The sequence below is a fragment of the Ceratotherium simum genome, unplaced genomic scaffold (genome assembly GCF_057802395.1).
Source record: "Ceratotherium simum simum isolate JZ-2026a unplaced genomic scaffold, ASM5780239v1 HiC_scaffold_43, whole genome shotgun sequence".
NCBI lineage: Eukaryota > Metazoa > Chordata > Mammalia > Perissodactyla > Rhinocerotidae > Ceratotherium > Ceratotherium simum.
Window position 1 is genome coordinate 7,312,279 of NW_028261259.1, and position 17,246 is coordinate 7,329,524.

A 17,246-nucleotide genomic window follows, 5' to 3' on the forward strand; every position below is an offset into this window, starting at 1 on the left:
CTATCATCTCCTTTTCATTGATTGGCTAGAGTAATTATTCTTTACATAGCCTGTCTATTTTGACATAGTAAAGAAAAAGTGAGTTTTAAAACAACCCTCCTTGGAAAAGTCTCCCTAACATATTGAATTAATAGCAGAAGCCACGACAGGAAATTCACCACATATCTTGAGCTTTAGCCTCTGGTGTTAGATCTTCCTAACTGGTAAATTACCTTGACTTCTGCCTTCTTTCTTGAGATTAGTCCACTTAAGACTAAGAAGGAGTGCAACCTCATGCCATGTGAGAAGAGGTGGGATTCTAGGAAGAGGTTTGTTTCATTCTGTCAGTGTGTGTGTGAGCATGTGTGTGTGTGTATGACAGTTTTTGCTGCATCTTGCAGTGTGGGTCAGTGTAGACTCATTTTCTAGGGAAAAAATTTCCCTAACCAATGTCTCTGGACTTTATTTTCACTGATGGCTTCAACCGCACTGTCCAATAGTAACATTAAGCACTCTATATTATAGAATTTAATTTTTTTCTTAGTAGCCACATTTTAAAAAATGAAAGAAAACAGGTGAAACTAATTTTAATAGTATATTTTAACCCACTATAACCAAGATATCATCAATGTGGGTGCACTCTACACAAAACTTCATAATGAGAGAGTTTACATTTTTTTCCTGGGTTTAATAAATCCAGTGTGTACTTCCCACTTACAGCACAATCTCCATTTGTAAGTTGAGTTTTTTCAGACATATTCTCTGTACTGAGATTTAATGTTCACACTTGTCAAATAACAGTCACTAGGAGTGGGGTGGATGATAATTTCACTACTGACTTAAGCTCTAATGGAGCTATGAACATCAACTGGTCAATGGGCTAATCAAATGAATAGTCATATAGTACAGAAGAATGGTATCATTTGGGATTTAGAAAAAGACTGGGGACAGTGTGTCCTGACAGGGAGCACCAGGGATTTTGTTGTTGAGAGAGACAAGGACAAAATCAGAATAAAGTCATACTCATAAGTGTCTAACAACATGGGGGAGAAGAAATGACATGCAGTAGTCCTGAGTTTTGACCTCGAGCTTTCTGTTCTTGACCCAAATCTCTTTGATGATGTCCCAGGACACAGGTCGCAGGGAGAGAGGGAGGGTAGAAGTACAAGGCATCTGACATAATTGTCCTGGGAAGGCAGGCTTCGTTTATCACTCTGATCCACGTTCACAATTTATTTTTATAGGGTAAGAGGAAAAGAAGTATGGTGGTCAAATCATCACAGAGGAAGCGACATGATTGTGGAAACCAATCCAACCCAAAGCCTGGTTTGAGCATCTCCATCCCTTTGAGGATGTCCAGTTACATATTCAAGAGGCCAGTTACTAGAATCTCATCCTATCCTGACAATGAGGTCAGATGCCATCAAAGGGAGGAAACCTTGGAGCAGCCCCAACAACTCTGCTGGCAGAAGAGACTGCAAGGTCTCCAGGCCTGCAGAGTGCAGAAAACTGTTAAGTCCTTTGGACCTTGCCAAAGCCCTGCTGAATCTTGCACCTAGTTGCACAGGTGCATCCCTGCCAGGTGTGCTCGCAGGTGGTCTGAACTCCAGTCCCATGCCCACCCCTGCCTGGTCTTCAGATTCAGCAGAGACGATCCCAGGAGCTGCTCTGTCCATCCCACAGCTCCATTGCAAACAACTTCTGGTGACTGAGGAGGATATCAGGAAACAGGAAGAGAAAGTGAAGATGGCAAGAGAGAGACTGGCGGTAGCACTCATGCAGACAGACTTCAGAGCGAGGCAGGGAGAGTGAGGGGCCAAGAAGGACGTCCCGACAAACACGATGAAGAAAAGACAAAACGGTACAGATGACATGGAGCTCACACTACATGAATGCCTCTGCAGGGGTCCTGATGTCTTCTTGCTTTGAGCTCTTGAAACTTTAATATATAACAATACTTTTCTTTTCTTTGATCCCTTTGCATTACAGAGAAGATACAGACAGTGATCCTTCTGAGGTGAGAGATTGGGTTTCAGGTGAGGAGAGAAAGGAAATCTTTCTTTCTCATTTTGTTCTCTCATTTTCCTTTCCTGAGTGTTATGCATTTGTATTTTAAGATCAACAGAGAGTTATCACAGTCAGAGGATTCTTTCGAGTTTTGCCCTCACAGTCACAGAGAAAACCTACATAGTCCAAATGGATTGTCCTTTTTGTGTAATATTCCAATAGATTCCAACATAATATTTCACTAAAGAGCTGTTATATCTGTCTTCTCAAAAAAGACACTTACTTCTGGGTCTCTATTTTTCTGGTATTTGTTGCATGTTGAATCACAGCCGCACATAATGAAATACTGGATTTTCCCTTTTTTTAGATTTATATGTGTTGGAAATTTCATTCATGAAAATTGATATGCCATTGTGGTATCATGCTGTCAGGAGAACGACTATTTTCAGCATCACAAGTCTCACAATAAGCCAGTGTGTTGGGATTTGTCTATTTGCCTGATCGAGTATGTTGCACTCTTCAAATCCTCTTTATCATTACTTACTTTTGTCCCACAGATTTATCAGTTTCTGAGAGCAATTTGTTAAACAATAATAGAGTATCTTAGTATTTATATCTTCCCTAAAAAATGAGTTATTTTTTAGCTAAATCTTCTCTCCTCTATTCTTCCATGTGGTAATCATCTGGAATTTTGGTTCGAATGTGTTTTTAATGTCTTGTTTTAAAACTAATACTAAATTAGACAGACTGTTTTTTCTTTTCCTCGTGACTCCTGTTATGTTTTCCTGGGTTCACATTTCTTCTTCCTGATGTACATTCTTTACCGCTTCTTTCACTGCAGGTCTGTGGGAGGTCAACTTTGAGTCTGTTTGTAGGTCAGATAACGTCTTTCTTTCTTTGACACATAGTTTGAATAGGAGTTTATTTAAGCTCTGTACTAATTATTTTCCTTCTTTGTCAAGTTATTTAATATTTCTGAGCCTCCATATCTTTAGTTTAAAGTGGGAATAAAACCCTAAAAATTGTGACTGTAACTGAGATAATACACACAGAGCTTGCCAGTCATGTTGCTTAGCAGAAATTAGTCAATAATGATACCTATTATTAATCATTATAATGATATTATTATAATAATGTAATATATAATAATATATTAATGTATAATAATAATTAAACATTAATTTATAATTATAATGTACAGTGTATAACATGTAATGTATGCAACGATTAATAATATTATTAATCATTATAATCTTCAAGTGTGCATTCTCAGAGAATCACTGCTTAAGACTGAGAATGTGAAGCTCACACACAAAAAGTCTGAGAGAGTGCCATGACTGTGACTTTAATTCTCAGCCCTTGGGTGTCTTCAGCTGTGGTCGTCTGCACAGTGTGTACAGATAATGTAATCTGTTCCCACAGACCCACTGCAGAACAGCGCAGCCTGCCTCACGCCTGGGATGCTCTGGGCTGCTTGTTGGGGAGCATCTGCTGTGAGGCTAATTGGACTCTGTACAGAGAAAGATGAAAAAAGACTCTTTCTTTTCCCTCAGTTTTCTCCCCCCGAGTTTTATTCACTTTTACATCCAGAACAGATACTCTCTTCCCAGAGCCTTGGTGTTACTCTGAGATTCAGGCTTCCCAGACACCTAGTCATTTCAGCTCCCAAGGCCCAAGGTGACTGCAGAGTCATGTCTCACCCACTCCTCCCAACTTGGCCTGTTTCCCATCATGGAGGACCCATGAGTGGGGAGAGGAGCCATCGAGGGAGATTGATCTGGAAGTCCTGGTGAATCTGAGCTTCAGAGAATGAAGCAGAAAAGGGGAACCTGAGACTGTCAGGCCTTCAGTGGGGGAGGAATATGGAGGAACTGAGAGAGGTGTGATGGCTGCACAGAGTGAAGGGGAGGGATATTTCAAAGTTTCCTAAGAAGGGAAACCTTGCACTGAAGTGGGGATTCGATTTTACATGATGGCAATATCTGTGCTGGTTTCACCAATTCTGGTGTCCCTGAGGGATGAACTGGTGTGACACCACAGGACAGAAATTGTAGTCATTTTCAGGACTTAAGGAAGGTGAAATCTTTCAGCATAGTCCCCTGTAAGCCAGTTAGGGGCCAAGTCTAGAAAAGCTCGGAGCCTGTGTCCGTCCAATGTAGGTTCGTTGTGTTCCAGTCAAGTTCCTCTGGACACCAGCTGGGAAAACCAGACATCAGACCTAGTCAGATCTAGTCATCGCAGCTTCCGTAGGTCGCCATGAGGCAGGTAATAGCCCAGGCGTCGTCCTTGGACCTCACAGTTGCCCTCCTTCTTCCACTGACAGACAGTGACTTGTGAGGTGAGGAGAGTGCATCAGAATGGTCCAGTCAGCTGCCCAGTATGGGAGACTCCAGGGGAAGGAGATGCCAAAGCCACAGAGACCCGATGCCTCCTATGTCCCCCTCTTCCTTTTTTCCACTTAATTTTCACCCTCAGTACTCTTTACCTCCCCTTTTCCCTCTTTTGGCTCTCTCTCCCTCTCTTTCCCCTACGTGTTCTAGCATAATTGAGGTATTAACGACATACAGTAAACTGCATACATTTAAAGTGAACAATTTGATACATTTTGATTATAACTTATTGAACCATCACCACAATCAGGAACAGGAACACACATCCATCCCAAATTTCCTCATGCTCATTTTAATTCCTCCTTCCCTGCCGTTTGCAAACACATTCTCATTCCCAGGCAACCAGTGATCCGGTCTATGTCCCTATAGATTTTCCTGTATTTTCCAAGAATTTTTATAAATGGGATCATATACTATGTACTCATTTTTTACTGGCTTCTTTCACTCAGCGTAATTATTCTGAGATTTATGCTTGTCATTGCATGTACTATGAATTCATTCCTATCCCCAACCCTTCCCTGGCAGCACTGTACACACGCCTGAGTGCTTCCCAGGTTGGCATGAGAGCCAATAGTACTGCTGCATCCCCAAAAGAAGGACTGCGTCTTGGTGCAACTCTAGGAGGGGTTGGCGGCAGCCCTGGACCTGCACATGAATGCTTTCCTGGATGGTTGCAAAGCCCACCGTGCCACTGCAGTCCCAATGATTGGGGAATGCTCAGAACCCGTGAAGAAGCCCCACCCGTCAAGCACAGAGGCTGGTATGAGCATAAGAAAAGGCAGCAGCAGATATACGTGCACATGCAAATGCTTTCCGAGATGGCACAAATACCCATAGTAGTGCTGCGGTCTCACAACTGGGTACATGTGTCTGTGTAGCAGCAGCTCTGAGCCCATTGGGAATGCTTTCCCAGCGGGTGAGAACAGCCACTGTACCCACACATCTTCCAGCATATGGGGTGGGATCAGGGACACAGCTCATGCTTCCCCCACAGTGGTAGCAGGTGGAATCTGTGACCTGATACTACCACAAATATGCAGGCAAAAGATTAGTTCATCAAACAGCATAAGAAACCTACAGTAACAATTCAGAGCAGAAGGAAATGACAAATCTCAAGAAATGAACCTTGAAGTCACAGAAATTTACAATCTAAATGACAGAAAATTCAAAATAACTGTCATAAAGAAACTCACCAAGTTACAAGAATGTTCAGACAGTTCAATGAACTCAGGAATAAAATTAATGAGGAAAATGAATACTTCATTAAATACACTGAAACTATTAAAAAAAACAAGCAGAAATTCTGGATATGAAGAACATAATTAATGAGATAAAAAAGAATCTAGAATCCTTAAAAAATAGAGCTGATATTATGGATGAAAGAATTAGTGATTTAGAGGATAGAAATATAGAAATGCTTCCAGTGGACGAGGAGAGAGAACTCAGATTTTTAAAAAATAAAGGAATTCTTGGAGAAAAATATGACTCAATTATAAAAGCAACATAATAATTATACGTATTCCAGAGGGAGAAAAGAGGGAGAAAGGAGCAGAGAGCTTGTTCAAAGAAATAATAGCTGAGAACTTCCCAAACCTGGGGAAGAACCGGACCTACAAGTACATGAAGCCAAGAGAACGCCTAATTACATCAATGCTATAAGACCTTCTCCAAGGTATATAATAGTAAAATTGGCAAAAGCCAATGACAAAGAAAAAATATTAAGGGAAGCAAGATAGAAGAAAATAACCTACATAGGAACCCCTATCATGCTTTCAGCATATTTCTTGGCAGAAACTTTACAGGCAAGGAAATAATGGAATGATATATTAAAAACACTGAAAGACAAAAACTTTCAGCCAAGAATACTGTATCCAGTGAAATGATCCTTATGATACAATGGAGAAATAAAAGTTTTCCCAGATAAACAAAGGCTGAGGGATTTCATTGCCACTAGATCTCCCATACAAGCAATGATCAAGAATGCCCTCATACCTGAAACAAAAAGAAGGCAAATGTCTACAAATCTTTGACCAGAGTGATAAAAAGACAGACTAAATCAGAAAGCTACAGCTGTGTTTCACAACAGGGTAGCAAATACTTAATTATAACTTAAAAGAAGGGAAGGAAAGCATCAAAAGTAACTACAAACACTTCAACTTAGTCACAAATGCACAACTCAAAAATGAATAACTTGTGACAACAATAACTCAGAAGGAGAAGAGGAAAGAGATGGAACCTGCTTAGGCTAATGGAGATAAGAGGCTTTCAGAAGATGGACTATGTCATCTATGAGATCTTCATACAAACCTCACAGTAACCAGCAAACAAAAAATCAGAGCAGAGCCATAGATCATAAAAAAAGAGAAAACCTCCACAGAAAACCCCCAAAATGAAATGGTAGTCAGAAACACAAAGGAAGAGAAACAATGGAAATATAGATTAGGTGGGATTAAGTCCTCATGTATCAGTAATCACTCTAAATGTAAATCGATTGAATTCTCCAATCAACAGACACAGAGTGGTGGCGTGGATTAGAAAACAAGACCCCACAATATGCAGCCTCCAGGAAACACATCTCAGCTCTAAAAACAAACAGGCTCAGAATGAAGGGATGGGAGACAATACTCCAAGCAAATGGCAAATAAAACAAAGTAGGTGTTGCCATACTTATATCAGACAAAGCAGACTTCAAGATAAAAAAGACTATGAGAGACAAAGAGGGGCAGTATATAATGATAAAGGGGACTTTCCACCAAGAGGACATAACACTTATAAAGATGTATGCACCTAACACAGCAGCACAAAAGAATATAAAGCAACTATTAATAGACATAAAGGGAGAAATTAACAGCAACACAATAATAGCAGGGGACCTGAACACCCCACTTACATCCATGGATAGATCATGCAGAGAAAGGCAACAATAGTGGAATTAAATGAAACATATGATCAGATGATCTTAATCGATATAGAGAGAGCATACCCTCCCAAAACAGCAGAATACACATTCTTCTTAAGTGCACATGGAACATTCTCAACGATAGACCATATGTTGTGAAACAAGGCAAGCCTGAATAAATTTAAGATTGAAATCATATCAAGCTTCTTTTCTGACCACAATGCTATGACACTAGAAATCAACTACAAGAAAAAAGATGGGGAAGTCACATATATATGGAGACTAAAGAACACACGACTGAAGAAACATTGGATCAATGAACAAATCAAAGGAGAAATCAAAAAATACCTGAAGACAAATGAAAATGAAAAGACAACAAAACAACTCTTATGGGATGCAGCAAAAGCAGTTCTAAGAAGGAAATTCATAACAATACAAGCGCACCTCAACAAACAAGAAAAATACCAAATAAGTAACCTTAAACTACACCTAATAGAACCAGAAAATGAAGAACAAATGAAGACCAAAGTCAGCAGAATGAGGGAAATAATAAAAATTAGAGCAGAAATAAATGAAATAGAGACTAAAAAAACATTAGAAAGGATCAATGAAACAAAGAGCTGGTTCTTTGAGAAGATTGAAACAAAACTGACAGACCCTTAGCCAGACTCACTAAGAAAAAAAGAGAGAAGGCTCAAAGACATAAAATTAGAAATGAAAGAGCAGAAATTACAACAGATACCACAGAAATCCAAAGGACAGTAAGAGAATACACTGAACAACTTACATGCCACCAAATTGGATAACCTAAAAGAAATAGATAAATTCATACAACCTCCCAAAGCTGACTCAAGAAGAAATAGAATAAATGAACAGACCAATCACAAGTAAAGACATCGAAATTGTCATCAAAAAACTCCCAAAAAACAAAAGTCCAGGACCAGATGGCTTTTATGGAGAATTCTACACAATATTCAAACAAGATTTAATACCTATGCTTCTCAAACTATTCGAAACAGTTGAAGAAGATGGAACACTTCTTAATTCATTCTATGAGGCCAACATCACCCTGACAGCAAAAGCAGGCAAGGATAGCACAAAGAAGGAATATTATAGGCCAATATCACTGATGAACACAGATGCAAAAATCCTCAGCTAAATATCAGCAAATCGAACACAGCAATATATTAAAAGAATAATATAAGATGATCAAGTGGAATTTATACCAGGGATGCAGGGATGGTTCAACATCCGCAAATCAATGTGATACACCACATTAATAAAATGAGGAATAAAAATCACATGATCCTCTCCACAGATGCAGAGAAAGGATTTGACAAGATCCAACATCCATTTATGATAAAAACTCTCAATAAAATGGGTATAGAAAGAAAGTACCTCAACACAACAAAGGTCATATATCACAAACCCACAGCCAACAACATACTTAATGGTGAAAAACTTAAAGCCATTCCTCTGAGAACAGGAAGAAGACAAAGGTGCCCACTCTCGCCACTCCCATTCAACATAGTACTGGAGGTTTTGGCCAGAGCAATTAGGCTGGAAAAAGAAAAAAAAGGAATCCAAATTGGAAAGGAAGAAAGGAATCTCTTGCTGTTTGCAGATGAAATGATTGTAAATATAGAAAACTCTAAAGAATCCATCAGAAAACTATTAGAAATAATCAACAATTACAGCAAAGTTGCAGCATACAAAATCAACTTACAAAAAGCAGTTGCATTTCTATACTCTAATAATGAACTAACAGAAAGAGAACTCAAGAATACAATCTCATTTACAATTGCAACAAAAAGAAAAAAGTGTCTAGGGATAAATTTAACCAAAGTGGTTAAAGACCTATACAATGAAAACTATAAGACATTATTGAAAGAAATCAATGATGATCTGAAGTAATGGGAAGATATTCCATGCACATGGATTGGAAGAATAAACACAGTTAAAATGTCCATATTACCTAAAGTAATCTACAGATCCAATGTAATCCCTATCAGAATCCCAATGACATTCTTCATAGAAATAGAACACAGAATCCTAAAATATATATGGAATAACAAAAGGCCTCAAATAGCCAAAGCAATCCTGAGAAGAAAGAACAAAGCTGGAGGCATCACAATCCTAACTTGAAAATATATTACATAGCTATAGTAATGAAAATGGCATGGTACTGGCACAAAAGCAGACTCATAGATGAATGGAACAGAACCGCAAGTCCAGACAGAAAACCACACATCTGTAGTCAGTTAATCTCGCACAAAGGAGCCAAGATCATACAATGGAGAAAGGAAAGTCTCTTTAATAAATGCTGTTGGGAAAACGGGACAGACACATGCAAAAGAATGAATGTAGATCATTATCTTCCACCATACACAAAAATTAACTCGAAATGGATAAAAGACTTGAATCTACCACTTGAAACCATAAAACTCCTAGAAGAAAATATACGCAGTACAGTCTTTGACATCGGTCTTTGCTGCACACTTCCCAATACCATGTCTACTCAGGCAAGGGAAAGAAAAGAAAAAATATACAAATGGGACTACATGAGACTAAAAGCCTTCTGCAAGGCAAAGGAAATGATGAACAAAATGAAAAGACAGGGCCGGCCCCGTGGCTTAATGGTTAAGTGCGCACGCTCCTCTACTGGCGGCCCAGGTTCGGATCCCGGACGCGCACAGACTCACCACTTGTCCGGCTATGCTGAGGCCACGTCCCACATACAGCAACTAGAAGGATTTGCAACTATGATATACAACTATCAACTGGGACTTTGGGGGGCAAAAAAAGGAGGAGGATTGGCAATAGATGTTAGCTCAGAGCCGGTCTTCCTCAGAAAAAAAGAGGAGGATTAGCTCGGATGTTAGTTCAGGGCTGATCTTCCTCACAAGTAAAAAAAAAAAAAAACACCAAAAGACAACCCACCAACTGGGAGAAAATATTTGCAAATCATATATCTGACAAGGGGTTAATCTCCAAAATATATAAACAACTCATACAACCCAACAACAAAAAAACGGACAATCCAATCTAAAAATGGGCTGAGGATATGAACAGACATTTTTCCAAAGAAGATATATGGAAGGCCGTCAGACACATGAAAAGATGTATAACATCATTAATTATTAGGGATAGTCAAATCAAAACTACAATGAGAGTTCACCTTACACCTGTCAGAATGGCCATAATTCCCAAGACAAAAAATAACAAATGTTGGAGAAGATAAGGAGAAAAGCGCACCCTCACACACTGCTGGTGGGAGTGCAAACTGGTGCAGCCACCAGGGAAAACAGTATGGAGATTTCTCAAAAAAACAAAAATAGAAATACCATACCTTCCAGCTATCCCTCTACTGGGTATTTATCCGAAGAAATTGAAATCAACATTTCAAAGAGATTTATGCACCCCTGCGTTCACTGCAGCATTATTCACAATAGCCAAGACATGGAAGTAACCCAAGTGCCCTGCTACAGATGAATGGATAAAGAAGATGTGGTATGTATTAAATACAATGGAATTCTACTCAGCCAGAAAAAAAAGACAAGATCGTCCTGTTTGCAACAACCTGGATGGACCTTGAGGGTATGATGTTAAATGAAATAAGCCAGACAAAGACAAATATGCATTATTTCACTCATATGTAGAAGATAAACATACACAAGAATAAAGAGAACAGATTAGTGGTTTCCAGAGGGGAAGGGGGCTGGGTGTTGAGTGAAAGAGTTAAATGGGCACATATGCATGGTGATGGATAAAAGTTAGACTACTGGTGCTGAGCACGATGCAGTCTATACAGAAAGTCACAAATAATAATGAACACCCGAAATTACACAATGTTAAAACCCTTTATAATTTCAATAAAATAATTAAAAAAGAAAAAATAATTCATTCTATTTTATGGTTGAATAGTATTCCAAGGTGGGGATATACCACACTTTGCATATCCGTTCACCAGTAGATGGACATTTGTGTTGTTTTCCGTTTTTGTCTACTATAAATAGGTTGTTATCAACACGTGTGTACAAGTCTATGTATAGACATATGGGTTTATTTCCCTTGGATGGATTCCTAGGAGAGGAATGTCTGGGTAGACGTATGGAATTATTAAAGACACATCCAAGCTATTTTTCACCAGCACTCGATGACAGTTTCAGTGACTTGACATCTTCAACAACACTTGCTATAGTCAGTCTTTTTAATTATAGCCATTCTCAAGTGTGGTGGAATCTCATGATGACTGTCACTTACATTTCCCCAATGACTCATGTTGTGAAGGAGAAAGCAAGCCACGCACAGACTGGGAGAAAACATCTGCAAAACATATCCCTAGAAAAGGACGTGTATTTATAGTATATAAAGAGCTCTTACAACCAATAGTAAGAAGACAAGCAACACGTCATGTTTTACCAGGAGACAGCAGGTCAGGCCTGTATAAGCACCAGGAGTCCTGCCAAGAAGATGAGGATGAGGGCCCAGAAAAGGAGGTCTGAGGAGACAAGTGGTGGGGTGAACCACCTCCTGTCATCGCCCCAGGACTCCTGCTGACCCCACTGTGCCTCAACCATCCTTGACAAGGGTTGGCCAACTTTCCTCATCATCCAAAAACCTGCTCACCTGGTTCTCTTCGATGAGGCACAGCATCAAGATACTCGCGTTCTACCCTGGGCTGGGGCTTCCTGCAGGCTTACCAGGCTTCACAATCAAGGTGTCATCTCTGTTGGGAGAATATTCTGGAAGTGAATAAAATGGAGAATGCATGTGAGTGTGTTTCACTTTTTTTAATATAACTTTTTAGACACACAGAAAAATAAATGGAACAGTCTCATAAACATCCATCATCTAGATTTACCAATGTATATTCCATCCAATTAAAACAATATTTCCTCAATGTATAAATTATTAACACTTGCCACACTTGATTCATCCCACGTATTCAATGAATTATTAAAGTCAAGTAGACATCATGATGTTTCACCCCATTTTAGTTCCATCTTTAAAAAGTGAGCACACTTTGCTACAAAATCCAAGGCCATTATCACAGAACAAAAGTGTAATTAATTAAACCAAATTCATACCTCTGGGCACAGATGAGTGAATTTGAATGGACTTTCTTACAACGGCCGTGGGGAGAATGGGTCATCACAGTTGGCAAGCCTATGGGATCTCTCTAAATTTGTAAATTCACACTGAATAGTGTTCTTCCATGCCTAGAAACACATCATCCCCTTCTCCTTTATCTATTTGCTTAATATTCATTTTCTAGGATTAACCTACAATGTAATTTCCTGCAGGAAGTCTTTTCTGTTTTCCGCCTGCAAGTATGAGTTTGTTCACATCAAATAATTGATAAGTTTCAATTCTCTATTCTTGTTATTGCCAGCTACAACATAAACTCCAGGAGGGTAGGACACACAGCACCCAGTGGACATGGGGGGAGGGGTGCAGGTCCCCCTAGGTGTACCTCTATCCAGACAACCACTTAGAGGTGTGCTGTCTGATATGCAGCAGCAACAAGTCTCTTTTTGAATTAAAATTAACTTTAGTTAAATAAAATAAAAATTCTAGTACCTCAGTAACATTAAAAATCAGTAACAATAAAGACGAGTCACAATATCATCCTTCGAGCACTCAACAGTCACATGTGGCTATGCACTGGACAGCACAGATATAGAACATTCCACCACTGCAGAAAGTTCTAGAGCATTGGTGCTCATCTAGAGTGGGACTTGGCAAACTATAGCCTGTGGATCAGGAAACACATCCACCCCCAAACCTGTAAGTCTGCTTCACACACAGCTGGAGGCCCTCACTGACCATCTGGCCCAGTGGATTTCAGTGCAGAGATAAGGAAACAAATGTCCAGAGAGGGGCGGTGACTAGTTTAAGGTCACAGAGCTGTCTAGGAGAAGGTGAGGGCCACCTATATTACACTGGCGTCCTTTTCTCTCTCTCAATGGTGGTGAAAGACTGGGGGACTGTGCCACCACCTGCCAGCCTGAGAAAGTTCAATGCTCTCTCAGCCCCAGGCATCCAGAGTCCCCAGAAAGGCCTCACTTCCTTTCCCAATGACCAGGGAACCTTACCATCCCCAAGGACACTCTTCCTGTCCAGGGTCAAGTTCTGCAGCTGGGTACCATTCTGGGTCAGCCACAGGAAATCCTCATAGATGGCAACTCTGTCCAGTTTCTGTGCCAAGGTGGCAAGGTACACAGGGAGTCCACTCCAGTGTAGTTACTTTGGGGGACAGACTTGGAAGGGCACAAAGGATGAACAAGGGTGTCTGGAATTCTACCCTGATTTTAGATACCCTGCTTCTGGGTCCTGTCCAAAAGAACTTTCTGCAGTATTGTAAACATTTGTCTGCACTCCCAAATACACTCATTATTAGCCCCATGTTGTTATCGAGCACTTAAAATGTGGCTAGTGTGTGTGAGTGAGGAACTGAATTTCTCATGTAATTTAATTTCAAGTACGTAATATATAAATAAATAACCACAGGGAGAACATTTTTGAAACTTTGGAGTAAGGACTTTTGAAAATGCATAAAAACAATGAGAACACTGGTAAAAATGGTCAAAATCAACTTTTCAGAAGCCTAGAAATTAATCAAAGGCTTGTAAGAATCTGAAGAGGGTTTAGTGAAGACACACGGTGGAATCTTGATAAAGGTAGCAAATTTTGTGGCACTATAACTTTCACTATTCCCATCCTGCTCTCACAATATCCTCCATAACTTTGAAAACCATTAGTCTTAGAACCATGGTAGCTGAGACAACTAGCAGCCAAGCAGCCGTAATGGGTTTAGAGCTCTGAAAAAACCATCCCCATCGAACTGTCACTAGCTGACCTGCCTGGCAGCTCCCTGAAAAAGCCCCATGTTCAGGGCTTGTCCTTACTTGACTCAGAGTTGCCCAGGGTGGAATGTAGGTCCCCAAGGCACTTGGTAAAAACAATCAGCGCTAATTGTTTTCTATTGTAGTGGCCTGAGGGAGTGATTCCAGCTGAGGCAGGTAAGATGTGAGCCAAAAACTTAGAAGAAAAATTGGGGGAATGAGATGTCCACAGGGGGCTTTGAAAGCTGCAGTGTATTTGTGGGCATCTAGAAGGCCACAAAGGCTCAGGGATGTGGCAGGCCCAGGACAGACTTGAGAACATCTTAATCTCTCACCTCTAGTTGAAGGGTTGGCTTAATATCTGAAAACTTGATTATGTAATACACCATATTAATAGAATAAGGGCCAATACCACGTATTTTCAACCATATATATAGAAAAGAATTTCACAAAATACAACGTTCTTCATGCCTAAAAAAGAAAACACTCAACAAATTAGGAATAGAAAAAAACTTTCTCAACTTATAAATAGCATCGATGAAAAACCCAAGGCTAACACCATATTCAATGTGAAAGACTGAAAATTTCCCCCTAAGACCAGGGACAAGACAATGATGTCTTCCCTCATCTCATATGTTAATAACAGGTACTACAGGTTCTAATGAGGGCAATTAGGCAAGAAAAAGGAATAAAAGAAACCCAGATTGGAAGGGAAGAGGTAAAACTATTAGTTTTGCAGAGGAGAAGACATTGTATATACAAAAACCTAAAAAATACAACCCCCCCACACACAATATGTGAATCGTACCCCAATGGTTTATAAAAAATTTAAATTGCCCCATGTGGTTAGTGGCTTCACTATTGGAGAGCACAGTTAGACTGCTGATATTTGTTGAAAGTCTCCAGAAGAGGAGGAGGAGGAGGATGCTGGAGGTTGGTGGCCTCAAATATTAATGCTTTTCTCAACCCCCGAAAACCTATGGATGGAGATGGTAGGATTAGCTAACAGGGATGTGGGGGAGAATGGGCACCATGTAAGTGACTTCCAGATCAAGGATGTGTCACGGGAGCTCAGAGCCATCAGCCATCAGCTCAACCAATGCTTCCAATCTCCTCAACCTACATCAAGTCGGTGACCAGGCAGGAGTGGAATATGTCTCACAGCTGGCTGCCTCTGTAGAGCTTGGTGACCTAGAACAAATGGGAGGGAGAGCGGGTGAGATGGATGTCTCCTGGGGACGCAGGGGGCCACTGGAGCCAGTGAAAGATCACAGACCTTGGGGCAAGGGAGACCTGACTTCAAATCCTGGCTCTGCCCCTAACTCATTGTGTGACCTTAGGCAAAATACTCCCCTTTCTGAGCTTCAGTTTACCCATGTGAGAAATGGGGAAGGCAGCTAGGACATCACCTCTGGAAAGTGAGAGAATCCAGACACGCAGGGAAAGTGAAGGATTGAAACAATAATGTAACAGATGTAAGTCAGGCAGAGGAATGAGGGTGCTCTCAGGGCAAGGAGAGACGGGAGAGGGGAGACCCCACCTGGTCCTGGGTGTCTCTCTGCAGGGCGGTGTACTCCGAGGATGTGGGCTCCGGGTTGCTGAGGTTCCAGCTGATGCTGCAGAAATGTAGCTGGTCCTCTCTCTGCATGCATAAACTCCAGGGTGCAGAGCCTGGAGCCACTGAGAGGAAGAGCAGACAGGTGGAGACTCTCAGCTCCCAGCACAGAGGCATGGTGGCCCACGGGGTCAGGGTGGTGGGTGCAGACAGCGTCCACACTGGTGGCTGCACCATCCTTCTCAGGCCTGGGGAGAGAGGGACGTGGCGAATCTAGAGAGAGGTCCTGAAACCTCTGGGGTTTGGGCCAGAACAGGAAGGAGGAAATGGGAGGTGAGTGGGGAAACTGAGAGAGGGGTGGTCACAAAAGTGGTCATTAAGGGCAAGTGCTCAAGGGAGGGCCTTACCTGAGGGAGACCAGTCTGCCACTCAAGGAGAAGGGGCCCAGGCTGCTCTTCTTGAACAAGGATCCAGCTGGGGAGGAAGGAGGAGGAGGAGGAGCAGGAGGGACAGGGGTTGGGGGAGGGGCTGGGTGGGATTTAACCCACCAGGAGCTGCTGGGACCAGGGTCTCACCAGGCTCTGCAGGACCCTCTCAGTGGAGTTGAACGTGGCTGAGCTGTTGCTCCTGTCTGATGAATACCAGAAAGTGGAGATGGTGACATTGACTGTGAGGGTCTTCAGGTTGTGCCCCAAAGCTGCAAGACGAGAGGGAGAGCGATGGCCATCACTGAGAGCTGGCCTGAGACCGCACCAGAGTCCTGCACTCATTATCATCTGCCGTCTTCTCTCACAGTGGCACCACCACCCACCCGTGTGGTCACCCAAGTCAGAACCAGCATATCTGCTCAGCTCCTCCTCCCTCCCAGTAACACCCATTCACCTTGCACACTTGTCCTCACATAAACTCCATCCCTGTCCCAACTCAAGTCTTAACTTCCTTCACCCAGACCAACACCCCAGCAGGCACACTGGATGCTCTGTCTAAAGGATGTTCTACATGGACTACTAGAAGAATCTTTCTGAAATGAATACCTCACTAGGGCCACCACTGCTCTAGTACCACCCATGGCTCCCTATGGTCTTCAGTGTTTAGTTCAACCTTCTTGACCTGGCACTCAAGGCTCTACTCAATCTGGCTCCTGCTGACCTTTCAGTCTCATTTTATCCATCTACTGCGAGTTAAACTTCATGCTTCACGCAACCCAAATTCATTTCAATTCTCCCCATACGGCATGATGTTTCTGGCTGGAGCCTTTGCTCATGGATTCCCCTCTGTCAGGAAAACTCTTCATCCTCTATTTGCTAGGGTCCGTCCTAATCATTCTTAAAGACTCCATTCAGGTGAAACTTTCTCTAGCAAGCTCTTCCCCTCCAAATTATGCCAGATGCCACTCCCCGAAACCTCCCACATTGTGTTATAATGGTGTGTTAATTCACAAGACTAGGGGCTCTCTGAGGGCTGGCCTTAGACTGAATCGTTGGTATAATCTTTGTGATCAGCATGATTGTCCTAAAACCAGAATTTCACACCCTGGCTTCCCAGCTCCTGGATCACAACTGGCTGGT

General features: G+C 41.5%; 1 protein-coding gene and 1 pseudogene across 27 annotated transcripts in view; one reads left to right on the plus strand and one right to left on the minus strand.

Annotated features, from left to right (window-relative positions):
- LOC147911506 (ral guanine nucleotide dissociation stimulator-like) overlaps positions 1-17,246 on the minus strand; it is a 54,045-nt gene that overhangs the window by 32,497 nt on the left and 4,302 nt on the right. For 19 of the 27 annotated variants that reach the window (XM_087427999.1, XM_087427997.1, XM_087427998.1 and 16 more), the window contains 5 exons: positions 16,254-16,375; positions 16,086-16,152; positions 15,664-15,926; positions 13,374-15,314; positions 11,905-12,020 (listed from right to left, as the gene is read on the minus strand). The gene's annotated coding sequence lies outside the window, so the exon portion shown is untranslated. Of the gene's footprint in view, positions 1-11,904; positions 12,021-13,373; positions 15,315-15,663; positions 15,927-16,085; positions 16,153-16,226; positions 16,376-17,246 lie in introns of all 27 variants that reach the window. The other 8 variants (XM_087427982.1, XM_087427984.1, XM_087427988.1 and 5 more) reach the window with 8 other exon arrangements.
- LOC147911507 (methyl-CpG-binding domain protein 3-like 1) lies at positions 1,242-2,006 on the plus strand (annotated as a pseudogene).